This window comes from Bos grunniens, chromosome 19 (genome assembly GCF_055505025.1).
Source record: "Bos grunniens cultivar Pamir isolate PY7600 chromosome 19, Bosgru_T2T1.0, whole genome shotgun sequence".
NCBI lineage: Eukaryota > Metazoa > Chordata > Mammalia > Artiodactyla > Bovidae > Bos > Bos grunniens.
Genome location: NC_141183.1, coordinates 55,307,328 through 55,320,702, shown reverse-complemented (window position 1 = coordinate 55,320,702; position 13,375 = coordinate 55,307,328). Strand labels below are relative to the sequence as shown.

At 49.9% G+C, this 13,375-nt stretch overlaps 1 protein-coding gene across 25 annotated transcripts in view; it reads left to right on the top strand.

Annotated features, from left to right (window-relative positions):
• Positions 1 to 13,375, top strand: part of MSI2 (musashi RNA binding protein 2) — a 406,318-nt gene that overhangs the window by 93,120 nt on the left and 299,823 nt on the right. For 8 of the 25 annotated variants that reach the window (XR_015148342.1, XM_086360847.1, XM_086360850.1 and 5 more), the window contains exon 1: positions 5,519 to 5,690. The exons of the other annotated variants lie outside the window; for them this stretch is intronic. The gene's annotated coding sequence lies outside the window, so the exon portion shown is untranslated. Of the gene's footprint in view, positions 1 to 5,518; positions 5,691 to 13,375 lie in introns of those variants that run through there. 25 annotated transcript variants of the gene reach the window in all.

The following is a 13,375-nucleotide window of genomic DNA, read 5'->3' as shown; positions in this document are numbered from 1 at the left end:
AATTTGGGGCCTCATTGTCGTTTTATCTAATACATACCTGTTATGTTCCTGTCTTTTTCATGGAGTCCCAGAGGGAAAACTTACAAGCATTTTACTGTAGCTGATTCCTAATTAATCAGCCAATGGTCCATAGTCCTTTTCCCATGGTTCTGGAAATGAGTTATGACGGTCCTGGCCCTTCCCGCTTGTTTTTAATACTGCCAGAGATGATGAGGTGACTGACACTTTCTGGACTTGCATTCTAGAAAGGAAGTGAGAATTAATGGAGTACTCCACAGTGTACCCTCTTATCAAAATTTGAGTTATGAGACTGTTATTCCAGAATAGCTCTTTTTAAATGATCTTAACTGTTCCTATTTTTAAATAATGAATGTCACATTATAGTAGCTCTTTTCAAATTCTAAGAGAAGAAAGGAAAACATTCACCCACCATCCTCCCCGCGGGTCTCCTTGCTGTGCAGCCCTGTCCGGGTGGTGGATGTCATCCTGCTGCAGTTGGAGGGGTCCTCTGTCCCTCTCTCCCCACCAAGGCTCTTCTGTTAGAGTTCTTCCATCTTCACGGTTGTCTGGGGGCTGTTCCGTGAGGTCACCTCCTACAGTTCCTCCCTGTGGCAACGTCCCGTTGTCCCTTCTTGCACTGGCCTTCTGCCAGGCCCCAGGCTAGCTGTGAGGATCGCGTGGCTCGCAGGACAAGTGCATTTGGCTTTTGCCTTCTTGGAGCTCACGGTTCACTTGTAGGTTGTATGCACAGTCACTTTGTGCTTTGCTGCATGTCTGACCCTTTCTCTCCTGTTCATGGATGCACTTGTCGCAATAGAGATGGGGTGATGCTTCTCTAGGAAGAATCTAGAATCTGCTGTACCTTCTTAAATGCTAAGCTCCTTGCACACCTTGGTGCTTTACTAGGGGCACAGGTGACTTACAGTGCATCTCGCGTCCCCTTGGACACACCTGTCCAAGGTGTGACAGGTGTGAGTATGGTTGGATGAAGGGCTGAGATGTGGGACACAGGGGGAGATAGGTAGGTAGTTACAGACCCCTGAGCTGTCCCATCAGACTAGAGGCCATCTGTCAAGACTCTGAAATTCAACGGTTCAGGTCACTTTTGTGCCCAAGGAGATGACCTGCAGGGGCACAGTAGGTAACATCCCTAAGTTGGTGACCCTCTGCTCTCATCACATGCCCTCTAAGAATACTCTGGCTTCTTAGCTTTCTGCTCCACCTCAGTTAGGAAGAACCTGATGTTGTCTATGTTTGTGCATGTTAACTCTGCCAGGTAAGCCTTTCATCTCAAGTTATGGAGGGCAGGCACAGACGGGAGCGACAGAGGGTGAGATGGTTGAATGGCCAATGGACATGGGTTTGAACAAGCTCCAGGAGATGGTGAAGGACAGGGAAGCCTGGCATGCTGCAGTCCATGGGGTCGCAAGGAGTGAGACACGATTCAGAGACTGAACAAAAATGGACTGAAAGGCTTTGTTGCTAGTGTAGAGGCTTGGAGTCCTGGCCCGCAGACTAAGGAGATATTTGGGGCACAGAGATGCCTTCTTGAAGCTTCTAAAATAAGGGCCGTGTCAGGCTGGCTGTCCGTTGAGGTTCCTCTCTTTTCCTCTGTCTGGGGTTGAGAGCGCCAGGCTGAGGGGTCCAAGCTGTTGTCTGTGAGCCCTCCTTCTGCCTACTCTTGGGCTCCCCCTCTACCCATCACCCTCCCCCTTGTGTGGGGTTGTGTCTGTGTGCGTGCATGCATGTGTGTGAGCTCAACGGAGTGGGGTCTGCAGGAGCAGGACTGGAGAGTGAGGCTCGTGCAAAGAGCATGGGAAGCTCAGAGCTTCTCCGTTTGGCCCAGTTGGGGAGTAACATTTAAATCTTCTTCTTAATTAACATTTATGAGCGATCCTGACAGTGATTAAAGCAGTGTGGGGAAGCTCTGAACATTTGAGTCCATCATATGTACTGGGGGAAGAAGAAAGGAGTCAAATGGAAACGTTTGAAAAGCTGCTTTAGGAGCGTGAATTGTGTATATTAGTGCCTTAGTGCCATGTGGTGAGCCGCAGTGGTGAAAATCCTCTCGTAGGCTCGTGGATGATCATTGATCAGTTGTATCGCAGTGTCAGTGGGTGCACACGTGTGCTTGTGTTCCATCCCATCTGCTTACTGCCCAGGAACAGCAGAAAGAGTGAGCGCGCTGGTCACGGTGAGCTTACCAAGCAGATGGACTTCAGAAGTCATTCTATTGGGAGCCTTTCAAAGCCCATTTTAGGAATATGCACACATAAAAACCCAAAGGAGGCGGGGTGAGAAGCCAAGAAATAGTTTGTAAATCTGAGACTATTCTGGAATCCAGTGATAGCTGAAAATCTCTCGAATACACCCTTCTGGAAGAATAAAAGCACGTCTAGTGGCTCTAGTCGATGTCGTCTGAGTGGATTCTTGCTGACTGATGTCGTGTGAATTATAAATGAACCATATGGAACCACTTTATATAAGTAACTTACATGTTCCAATGATAGTTATTTAGGTTGTAATCTCCTCAAAAATCTGTTGTTAATGACTGGTGTGTTTTCACCTGAGGTTGGTTATGGTCCAAAGCCTGTTGTTAGCCGTGCCAGGGTGTGTGTGTGTGTGTGTGTGTGTGTGTGTGTGTGTGTGTGTTTTCATAGAATGATATTACTGTGAAACCATATTTCATGGTCTGGCTGCTTTTTTTTTCCCCCTTAGATTTTAGACACATGTCTCTGGAATAGCTGTTCTAGGGATTCTGTTTATTTGTCCTAAACGGGTGCCAGGTTTCAGTTTGTCTAAGGAAGGGATGTGTCTGAAACACATGGAGCGTTGGATGGAATCACCGTGTGACTGGCATCTGGAGCCTGCCCGTTGCTTCAGGATGAAGTCCAAGCGCTTTAGCGCTGCTCTGAGTCTGGGCCCGCCTTCCCAAGCCCTGTCGCTCGTCCCGTTCACGCCCCGTGGTTCGAGCTGCTGGCAGCTCCTGGTGCGTCTGGCTGTCGATGCTCCTGGGCTGCCGCTGGGCTCCTTGGCTGGCGAGGTCTTGCCTCCATCTTGCTTGCTGCCCTCATCCTGCCTTGTCCGCGAGCTTCTCCCAGCCCTCCCCCTCCTCCTGTCCTGGGAGGCTGGGCCTGCCTCTGTCGATGCCCACAGCACCTCAGGCATTTTGTTCACACCCTGGATCGCATCAGCCAAGGTCCTGCAGGGAGCGGTTGCCTCACGGGAGGGAGCCAGAGGAGAGGTTGAACAAGAGGACTGTTTGCACAGGTTTAACAGAGTAAAGGTTCAACACGGCATGATGGAGCATCCAGGAGTCATGGCAGCCAAGGCCGTTCCCGCCCCTCAGGCAGAGGGGCGGAGGAGGGAGCAACAGAATGAAGTCATGAAGGGGTCCCTGACAGGAGTGCCGGCAGAGGAGGAGCTGGGTGTGAGGGGGTCAGATCCCCACTTCCCACCTTCTGCTGGCGTCTTCTCTTGACCAAACCCCGGGGAGCCCTGGAGACCCGTTCTGCAGAGGTCAGTCTCGTCAGGCACTGGGCAGAGGGAAATAGCCCGATCGTGATGGTTCTGGAGGGTCAAACAGAGCGCCGCCAGCACATGAGTACATCCTCCAGTGAGAGCATGACTGCAAGAAGGGCACCTGCCACCTCGGCCTCATTTCCCAGTCCCCAGGGCCTCTGGGAGTGGGACAGGGGCTTCATCCCCTTCCCCAGGCTCCAGCAGTACCTCCCAGCCACAAGCATACGGTCTAAGCAGGAGCTGGGTGCTTGTGTAGCCCCAGGACAAATCCCGACCTCCTCCCCTTTGCCGCTGAGAAGGTTGTCACTCAGAAGCCCGTCTGTCTGTAAAGGCTGCAGCCCCCGCCCCTGCAGCTCAGTGCCTGACCCGAGGTTTGTCATCAGCATGGGGTGCTGATAGGAGGAAGGGATGGATGGGTGAGTCAGCAAAAGAACGAGAAGACAAGTGTGGAGAGGCACCGAGGGAAACGTGTGATGCCTTCTCTTTGTGAGCCTTTCACATCCAAACGGTGCGGGGGGGTCTGTCCGAATGTAAGCCCGGGAAGGTAGGGCGTCCTTGTGTTTTGTCCGCTGCTGCGTCCCCACAGTAGGCGCTCAGCAGGCACTTGTCCCGTGAAGGGACCTGGAAGTGATTCGTGGCAGCTTTCTTTTGGAACTTCTCAGTGCACCTGCCCGTCGTGAACCTTGGGCCACCGTCTCTGGGGACCTAAGGCCATTTTGGTAATTTTTCCAAAGTAGAAAAATCTGTGGCTGCTTTTCCTATTTGTTTCTTTAGATTTCTGGACTTGAGAAGTTGGAACAGAGGACTGTTAAGCTTGCACCCCTGCTTTTAGAGAGGAAGTAGGGGAGAGAGTGAGATTTTAAGACTTCTGTGAGAAGAGATGGAAGGCAGCGGAAGGGGAGCGCTTGGTGATGGTGGTTGAACCCTTGTTCCTACTGTGCACACGTCTGGGTGGCCTTGCCCAGCGCTGAGCCCCAGTATGTCTTCTTGCCCTTCCAGGCTCCCATGGGTCTTAAATCTAGGGTGAGGGGCTCTTAACTCGAGGATTTCTGCTGAGAGACGAGGGGAGGGGTGGGAGTAAGTGTTCGCAGATCCCTGAATACTTGCTACTTCACCAGCGCTGCACCTGGACTTGGTTTTAGGTCTTGCAGGAGTTGTTTCAAGCTTGGAGGGGGTCCGTTAGGTTACCAGTTTGCTCTGGCTTTGGAAGGCTTCTCCTCCCCCTCCTCCCATGTCCTTGCGGGCACAGAGCAATTTTACAGGGCGGTGTGAAGGATCTGGGTGTGGAAAGCAGGAAATTAGTAATGACTGGACTGGGTGAGGATGACTCTTGTAATTTTGAAGAAATGCTTAAAAATTAATTGGTTCTCAGCTCTGCCACTTTATTCTGTGCAAGCCAGAAAGAAAAGTCAAGATGGAGAATTTCCCACTGTGACACCTTTTTTTTCTGGCAAGTTGAGTCATTTAATTATGATTCGAATATCACCAGCCACTGGCCCATCTCTGCCCAGGCAGCTCTTGTCCACGTGCCGTTCTTCCCTTCTGTATTCTGGCGACTCAGGTAGCATCCTGTGTTTCCCAGATCATTACTGTACTTTCGCTGGGCCAAGAAGGGAGTAGGTTGCAGCCTTGCCTGCCGCTGCTTGTGATTTCGAGTCATGTGTGGACCAACTGTGGGGTGGAGTTGGAGCAGGTGCGGCTGTGCCTTCCACGTTGGATGGAGGCCTGTTGATGGATTTGATGTGGTTCTGAAGTGCTGTGTCTTCTTGGGTTGTTGTAAGTGTGTCTGTGTCCTCAGACTCAGGGCACAGGTGCATAGTCTGGTTAGGAACAGGAGTGAAAGTGAAAGTCGCCCAGTCGTGTCCGACTTAGGCGACCCCGTGGACTGTATCCATGGACTTCTCCAGGCCAGAATACTGGGGTGGGTAGCCTTTCCCTCACCAGGGGATCTTCCCAACCAAGGGATCAAACCCATGTCTCCCGCATTGCAGGCTGATTCTCTACCAGCTGAGCCACCAGGGAAGCCCAAGAATACTGGAGTGGGTAGCCTGTCCCTTCTCCAGCGGATCTTCCCGACCCAGGGATCGAACCCAGATCTCCCGCATTGCAGGCAGATTCTGAGGCAAGCCCCAAGAATACTGGAATTCAGAACAGAGAAAGACTCTAAAGTAAAATGTGAACTGTTATTTCCTTTGCTGTTTATTGGGGGAGGGAGTGCATGGACATGGACGGTGGGGAAGGAATATGGTCATGTGTTGAACCAGAATATCTATTTCCTGTCAGGGGTCTTTGTATTTAAGAGTTTTCAGTCAATCAGAGACTTAATCTGATTTTTTTTCCCTGGGTCCCAGGACATTAAGAGCAACTTGCAACCTGGTCTGGTTTCCTCCTTAGCAGTCAGTCCTAGATGATGCTGTAGTTGGGCTGACCTGTTAACTCTTTTCCCCCCTTGATAAAAGGTGAGTCTATAGCAGGGGGTTGGCAAACTTTTTGGAGAAAGGGGCCAGATGGTAAATATTTTAGGCTTTGTGGGTCAAGAGGCAATATTGAGGCTATTAGGTAAGGGCTTATATAACAAGAGAGAAAACAAACATATATCATGTTTTTACTGATGAAATTCAACATATAATAGTATAAGTTTTTATACATACAAGTTTTCTAATGGGAAGAATGGATATTTTTGGAGGCGTTAACATATTACTGAGTTGGGGTTCCAAGTTACTGTTTTATCAAGTCATTTAAAGTGTTCATGTGTAGAAACCGTGCTTAGTTTAAAGATTGTATTAAAACAAACAGGAGACCGGGTTGGATCTGCAGTTCTGATGATCTACGTTTTGGGGTGAAAAGCCTGAGGATGTGGAGCGGCCAAGGATGCCACACTGTCCTTGTTGGAGGTGTTGTGTGGATGCCGTAATCCTGGCATTTTGTTTATTTATTCAGTAAATAGTGTCGGAGAGGCTTGGCGCTGGGGATGAGGAAGTGAACAAGGTGATTCAGGTCGCTGCCCTGGTTGAGAGGGGCCACAGCAAATGTGAGTGTCTTGCGGCAGGAACGAGGTTGTGAGTGGAAGCGAGTGCGTGTGCTGGGGAAGGGGTGGGACGTGAGTTTGCAGAGGGAGGCAGGGGCCAGATAAGAGGAAGCTTCAAGTCATAAAGAGTCTGTGGTAGGACATCCCTGGGAGGATTTGAGCCAGAGAATGATGTAACACGATCAACTGCTGAAGAAGGTTACTCCAGCCACTGGGTCGAGAGTCAGCTCTAAAAGGCAGGAGTGGAAGTGGTTTTGTGGGGCCACAAAACTGAGCACTGAAAATAAGAGATTGTTTGAAAAACGTGGAGTCTGTGGTCAGTGCATATTTAACGTCTTACATGTCATAAGTTGACATCCTTTTGGTGTGAGATGCCCCCACTTAGGGGAACTCGAGGAGAAAAGGGAGTTGATTGGCTCATGTCGCTGCAGAGTCCAGGAGTTTCAGGGCTTCAGCGCGGTTCTGGGGCCCAAGTGATAACATCAGGCCCCAACCCGCCCCGGCCCTCACTGCTCCCGTTTCCTTTCCTCTGTGGGTAGCCTCACTCACTGCTTTTGTAGATGACTGTTTCCCTTGAGTTGGATAAGGTGGCATTTGGGATCCTGGATTTGCACGTTAGCTTGGCAACTCCAGTGGAAATGTTACTGCTTTCTTTTAGCATCTGCATGTCACTTTGGGTCACTTGATTAGGCTCAGTCCTTGGACCAGTCTCTGATGGACCAGTCCCAGTAAAAAACCGCATGGGGTGAGGGGGGGGTTGGCTCCCCAAAGGTAGGGGTGCTGAGCAGACTAAACACTATATGTTTATGACACAAATGGTCTGTCCTTTAGTCTCCCCTATTTTTCTTTACCTGGGACCTCTCTCTTGGGGAGCATGGCAAAACCCAGGTGAAACCTATGTCGCTACCCTCCAATCACAAGGGTCTTGAGAAGTACAGTCACCGGCCAGCTCTCGGTTGCCCTTGGTGAGTCCACGGGGTTCTCTTGTTCCCGCGGCTGGGCCGGAACCCCTCCCTCGTGCCGGCTGTGCTGTTTTGAGAAGCAGCGGGGCAGGCAGGGCCTGGCTGGTTTCCAGGCTGGTCTGTCTCTTACTAACTAGCTCTGTGACCCAGGATGGGCCACTTAACCTTCCCGAGGCTTGGTTTCCTTATCTTTGTGCCACCGATTTGCTGTGTGCGTCCACTAAGCTACCCACCCAGTGCCATTTGGAGGAGAGCTGTTGGTCTTTTTAATCCTCTGCTCAGGAGAGAGAGTAGCTAGGGGAAGAAAGATGTTCTGTTTCGAGTCTGGACCTTGTTACCTATACACACCAGCTCTCTCCTCTTTCTGTAACTTCTTTTCCAGTGAACATACTTTTTCATTTTTATCTTCTTGGTACTCTTATGCCTTGGCTGGGCTTTTTTTTTTTGAGCAGATAGCCTTGGGTGGGGATGTTGGCATGGGAGAACCACCCCAGATTAAGACAAGTGTGTTTTGTCTGACAGTGGCAAGCACCCTTAGCAATGACATAGACATCATTATAGATCTGCCGAGAAGAAAGGACAACACGTTCCGTATTGATAAGATTTCAGCAAGACTCAAAACAAAAAGGGAAAGAAAGAAAACACAAAACTTCATGCAACTCTGTAACGCCTCAGTTCCTAGTTTCTTAATTAGGCCTGTGGTTTAGCCTAGTGCACGGTCTCAATACACAGATGGTTTTTATGTAAAAACTTTTTTTCAAATGTTAATTTTCAGTGACTGATGTTCCCTGCCGAAATCATTTTCCATTGTTTGTATTTGATAAGAACTGTATTTGAACTGCTCCTTTATAAGCTGAAGTCTTTTGTAATGGGATTTAACTTAGTGGTTTTACAGGTGTATGAAAATGTTAAGCTGTGTATTGTACTTGAGAGTTTGAAAATTCTTCGTTGCAGCTAATTTAAGGAAAAAAAAAAAAAGAAAACCGAAACAGGTGATTTAGCAGCTGCTTTCGGTTTTGAATGTCCTCGATTTGGGGTTTTGTGTTTGCTTATTCGTGTGCAAATCGGTGTGGTTATTTTGGAGCCCTGAGACGTGGCCGCCTCCCGCCCAGCTGCCCCTGTAAGGACCCTGCCCTGTCCCCAGGCTGGCTCGAGCCCTCCCCCCGCCCCCCATACGCTCTGAGCTGCCCTCTCCCTAATGATTCAGGCCTTCCTGAGCAAACAAAGCCGGCCGGGCCCCCTTCTCCCCAAAGACGGCCTCGTTCACTGCCACAGAGACCCCCTTCGCTCCCTGGCAGAGGAGTGGCCCCTTAGAGCGGCCAAGCCCCCCAGACACAGGTGGGCACACTCCCAGTGCCTCCTGGGAGTCCTGAACGTCTGGGGTCCCGAGTGACGGCGTCAGGGGGGCTTGTACCTCCAGGACCCTCCGAGACCACCAGGATCGAGGCTGCCTCGGGTGGGAGATGCATCAGGGAATGGGTGGCCGAGGTGGGGCTGGTGAAGGACTTCAGGTTCAGAACAGGGTGGAGCCCCCTGGAGTCACCAGAGCACCTCCATGCTCCCGCTCAGCCCCAGACCCTGTCCTTCCCTGGCACCGCGGGGTGTGCCCAGGCGGCATGCTGGTCAGGCCGGGCGAGCTGGGTGCAGGCGCTGCCGCTTCCTTATTCACGATGACGCCAGTGGGAGCCGTGCCACCCGCTCCCCATCCAGCCCTTTGTGGCCGCGTCCTGTTCACGCAAAGGTGACATCACGATCTGCCCGACGAGATTTTTCAGTTGAGGGGCTTTGTGTATGTCTTTCTTTATCCAGTGAGAGGGTTGTGCTCTCATTTACAAAGGTTTGATCAGCAAACATGGAGAGAAAATGCTCAGGGAGAAATGCTTGCTGTCCAGATTAATACATTATTTTTTTTTATTTTGGATCAGCCAAAGGCACTTTGCTGTTTCTTTTGACTGTGTTTTTTTTTTATCTTACCTTTGACCTTCCCTGGCATAGGAAATGGCAGCCCACCCCGGTGTTCCTGCCTGGGGAATCTCATGGATAGAGGAGCCTGGCAGGCTACAGTCCATGGGATCGCAAGAGTTGGACAAGACTGAGCGACTAACACACACACACACCTTTGACCTTGGCTGACATGATAACTCAGCCAGGATTCTTGTCCATCCCCATCTCCTCTCTGGGGTCAGTTTTCTTGCTTTCTTGATTGCTTCCATGTGACCCCCTGCAGGAGGTAGCTGATGGGAGTTGCTGTTCTAAGAGCCCAGAACCTGGTGGACTTGGCTTCAAAAGGAGATTCCAAGGCTCTCAGTGATGGATGATGGCAGCTCTTTGCCCCTGAAAAAATCAGTGAAAAATTGAGGTCAGAGGGAAGAAGAGAACATCTTTATGGGTTTTTCTTTTTTTTTTTTCTTTATGGAGAGCATGTTGTACCTGTAAAACCAGAATGACTCCTTTGGGCATTTTTCTCCAGGAGGATTCCAGTCTGGAGCCGAAGTTGGCTCTTCGAAAGGCTGCAGGGATGTTTAGGTTTAAGTGTTTGCCAGGGAACACGTTTAATGACTTGAGTCTATAGTTGGAGCCTCATCGGCGACAGTCTGCCTTTTCTTGAAAACTTAGAGCTTATTCTCTGCATGTGGGTGTTTGTTTTCCTCTGCGTGTGTGTGTTGGAATAAGAATGTAAAGGCCAGGATCCCTTTCAGAATTTAGAAGTGGTCTGTGCAAACCATTGAAGGCATATCTGCTGCAGAATCCTCATTTGCAGGTTTGATGCGATCTTCTCCAATAGTGGGAAGGTAGCATTACCTAGGAGTCAGGAACCGGGTTCTGTGTTGAGACAGATCTGTGTACAGAGTCAGGCCTGCCTGTCAGCGTCTGGAGGCTGGGACTGCATCTGCCTCCTTCGCCATGCTGCCTGCTTGATGCTGGTTGCATTATGAGTTTGCATCCTAGTTGTGCCATTAACCAGCCGTATGACCTTGGGCAAGTCATTTAACCTCCAAACACTCGAGTTTCCTCAGCCAAGACCAAAGGTAAGCGCAAGCACAGACTCAGAATGACTCCTTTGGGCATTTTTCTCCAGACTGGTTGCTGGAAGGCAACTGTCTTCACCTACGAAAGTCCCCCAGGGCCTCTGTCAGTCAGAACCTGGGCAGGAGACCGCTCTTCAGATGGTTTAGCAGGGGGTCCTACCATCCCAGTGGCCCCTCTTGTTCTTCCTACCCATTGCCCAGAACCCTTTAATCCCGCTGCTTTTGGTGGGAGATGGGGAAAACTCTGCCGAGAGCCTCCGTCAGAAGCTGTTGACACCCACTGTGACGGATCTCTGTTCTGAGTCCCCGTAGGTATTTTAATGTTGTTATGAATCCAGCTGCAGGGGCTGGTAATGAAGAGCGTGGGCCTCTAAGTCGCAAAGACAGAGGCTCCGAATCTAGCTAGCAGCTTGAGTAATTTTAAACAGGGACTTGCCTGCCTGAGCCTCAGTTTCTTCATCTGTTAAATGGGCCTCCCAGTACTTCATCTCCCCCAGGGCTGTGTGAGTCAGCCCTTAAGAAAAGCTGAGGCAGGGTGGGTCGGGGAATTGTCTGTGCCACCTGCGGCCGGTGATACCCCTGGCTCCAGAGCCCCGCCCCGGGAAACCCCTTGTGCTGAAGCCCTGCTGTGCCCTGGGGGACCCCTGCTGCTGTGTTCTCTGTAACTGACTTACTCTGCTCTCGTTGGCTGTGAATATCATTTTCAGTTCCCTTATTATTGTTCCCCTAGTCGCCCCCCAGCTTGTCACCCCCACACTCAGCTCCCCACTCCGTGTACTGCCACTCAGCACTTTCTATTTGTCACTTAGGGTATTCTGGGAAACTCCTTAGGGGCAGCTCGGGGAGCCTGGCCCTCTGCCTTACTGCATAGGAAATCCCCTTGGGGGTGTCCCAGGGTGCAGTATGACAGAAGAACCATAGACATGGTTTTCCAGAAAGTTCTTTGGCCATGCATTCTGAAGAAGCGGGTACTTGAAGCAAGTGAAGAGGTTTGGAGATTGGGCCCATGTTTGGCTAGGATGGGGCTTCAGGAGTCAGATCCCTGCAGCCCTGGGAGGCAGCCATGACTCTCCCATGGACAGTGGTTTCCGGGTTTAGGGAAGGAGCAGGACAGCTGTATCAGGCCGGTGCTTACATATTTTAATTTGTGTATCGGTATGATGTCTACCTTGCCTGACTTCCCAAGGGATTTGAGGCCCAGGAAACAACAATTAAAACTCTTTTGGTTTAAAATGTTGCTTTTCCCCAAATTCTCTTCTAACATCTCTCATTGCTAGGAGGGCCGCTCTCCCTGCTGGGTCTGGCTTCACTGAGGAGAACAGGGCCGAGCAGTAGTGCTTTGGGGGTCACGAGAGGAAAGCTGCCCAGGGGCCCCGAGTCCCACTCTGGAGCCTCAGAGCTGACTTGCTCTGTCCCTGAATCTCCCCCAGCCTGTTAGGGCCGCCAGATCCCAACTCATTTAATCTGGTAGCACTTAGATCAGTGCTGTCCCTGGCTGTTCTTGCAAACCCCCAGAGAGAAAATGTTAGAGCTAAGCTTTATGCCCATGCAGTGATTCTTCTCTGATTTCTCAGTTCTATTAAAATTTTAATATATCTTACTGTGCTTCTACAGAAGACAAATTTTGGAATATAAGGGAAGTGAATATAATATTTTGTTCCTGATGAAAAGTTAATTTAAGAACCAAGGGCCAAGACAAGTGTCTTCCTTTTCTTTGTTTGATGGTATAATCGACCCTTTATACCTCCACAGGACTTAATATTTATTCAGCAGAGGCTAATTACGGGGTGTGAAGGTGTTGCTCGGCTAAGGTGAAGATGTGGATTTCTGTGTGAACTGCTTAATTCCTATGGTTTATAACTTGTCCATAAAATTTGCTATGGATTGTAACAAGTGGAATATTAACTCTGTGTGTGGGGAGGTCCTGAATATCTCCTATATTGCTTCCCTTTTAAAGGGAGTTCAGTTGAACTGAGTGGGGTGTATGTTTTAAACAGTTAAACTTTCTGAGCCCCAAATTGGAGCACATGGCCTGACATCAGACCCCTCTCCTGTGTCAGTCTATTTAGCCATCCATCTGTGTCTTTGGGGAGTTGGTTGCAGGACCTGCCGTGGGTATCCACATCCGTGGATTCTCATGCCGCATAGTCAGCCCTGTGACCTGGGTTCTGCATCCAGGGCTTCAACCAATTGAGGATGGTAAATGTAGTATATGACCCGCGATGGTTGAATTTGTGGATTTGGAAGGCAGACTGTGTGCAGTTGACACTTGAACAACATGGTTTTGAACTGCACGGGTCCAGTTTTATGTGGATTTTTTCCAGTACATGGGTACTGCGCGATCTGAGGTTGTTGAATCTGAGGGTGCGTAACCTCAGCTATGGAGGAGCTGCGTCGATGGAGATCCTGTTGTAGAGTTATACGCAGAATTTTGACTGCACCCCTCTCCCCCATGTCATTCAAGGGTCAACTTTGTAGTCAGCTTTACAAAGGTGGAACCAATGAAATTCCACTTTCTTAGATAGTCTGCAAATTATCTTTGCTAACAGTAAGAAAATGCATAAACTCTCCTAGGGAAGTCAGAATTTTTCTCTGGTGTTGGGGTAATTGGTTATTAGGAAGGGCATAGGTATACCTTGGTGATCTGTGGTGCTGATTTTCCCTTCTGGAGTTGAGCGAATTCTTGCTTCTACCTGGGCTGGTGGAAGCACATGAAGCTGCATGGAACCCAAGGGTGACAGGGTCTTTGTAAACAACGTGAGGTTGACTTTCAATATTCAGTGAGTGAATGTGGAAATCAAATTTCAGTTTGTAGCAGCAGAGTTGGACTCAGA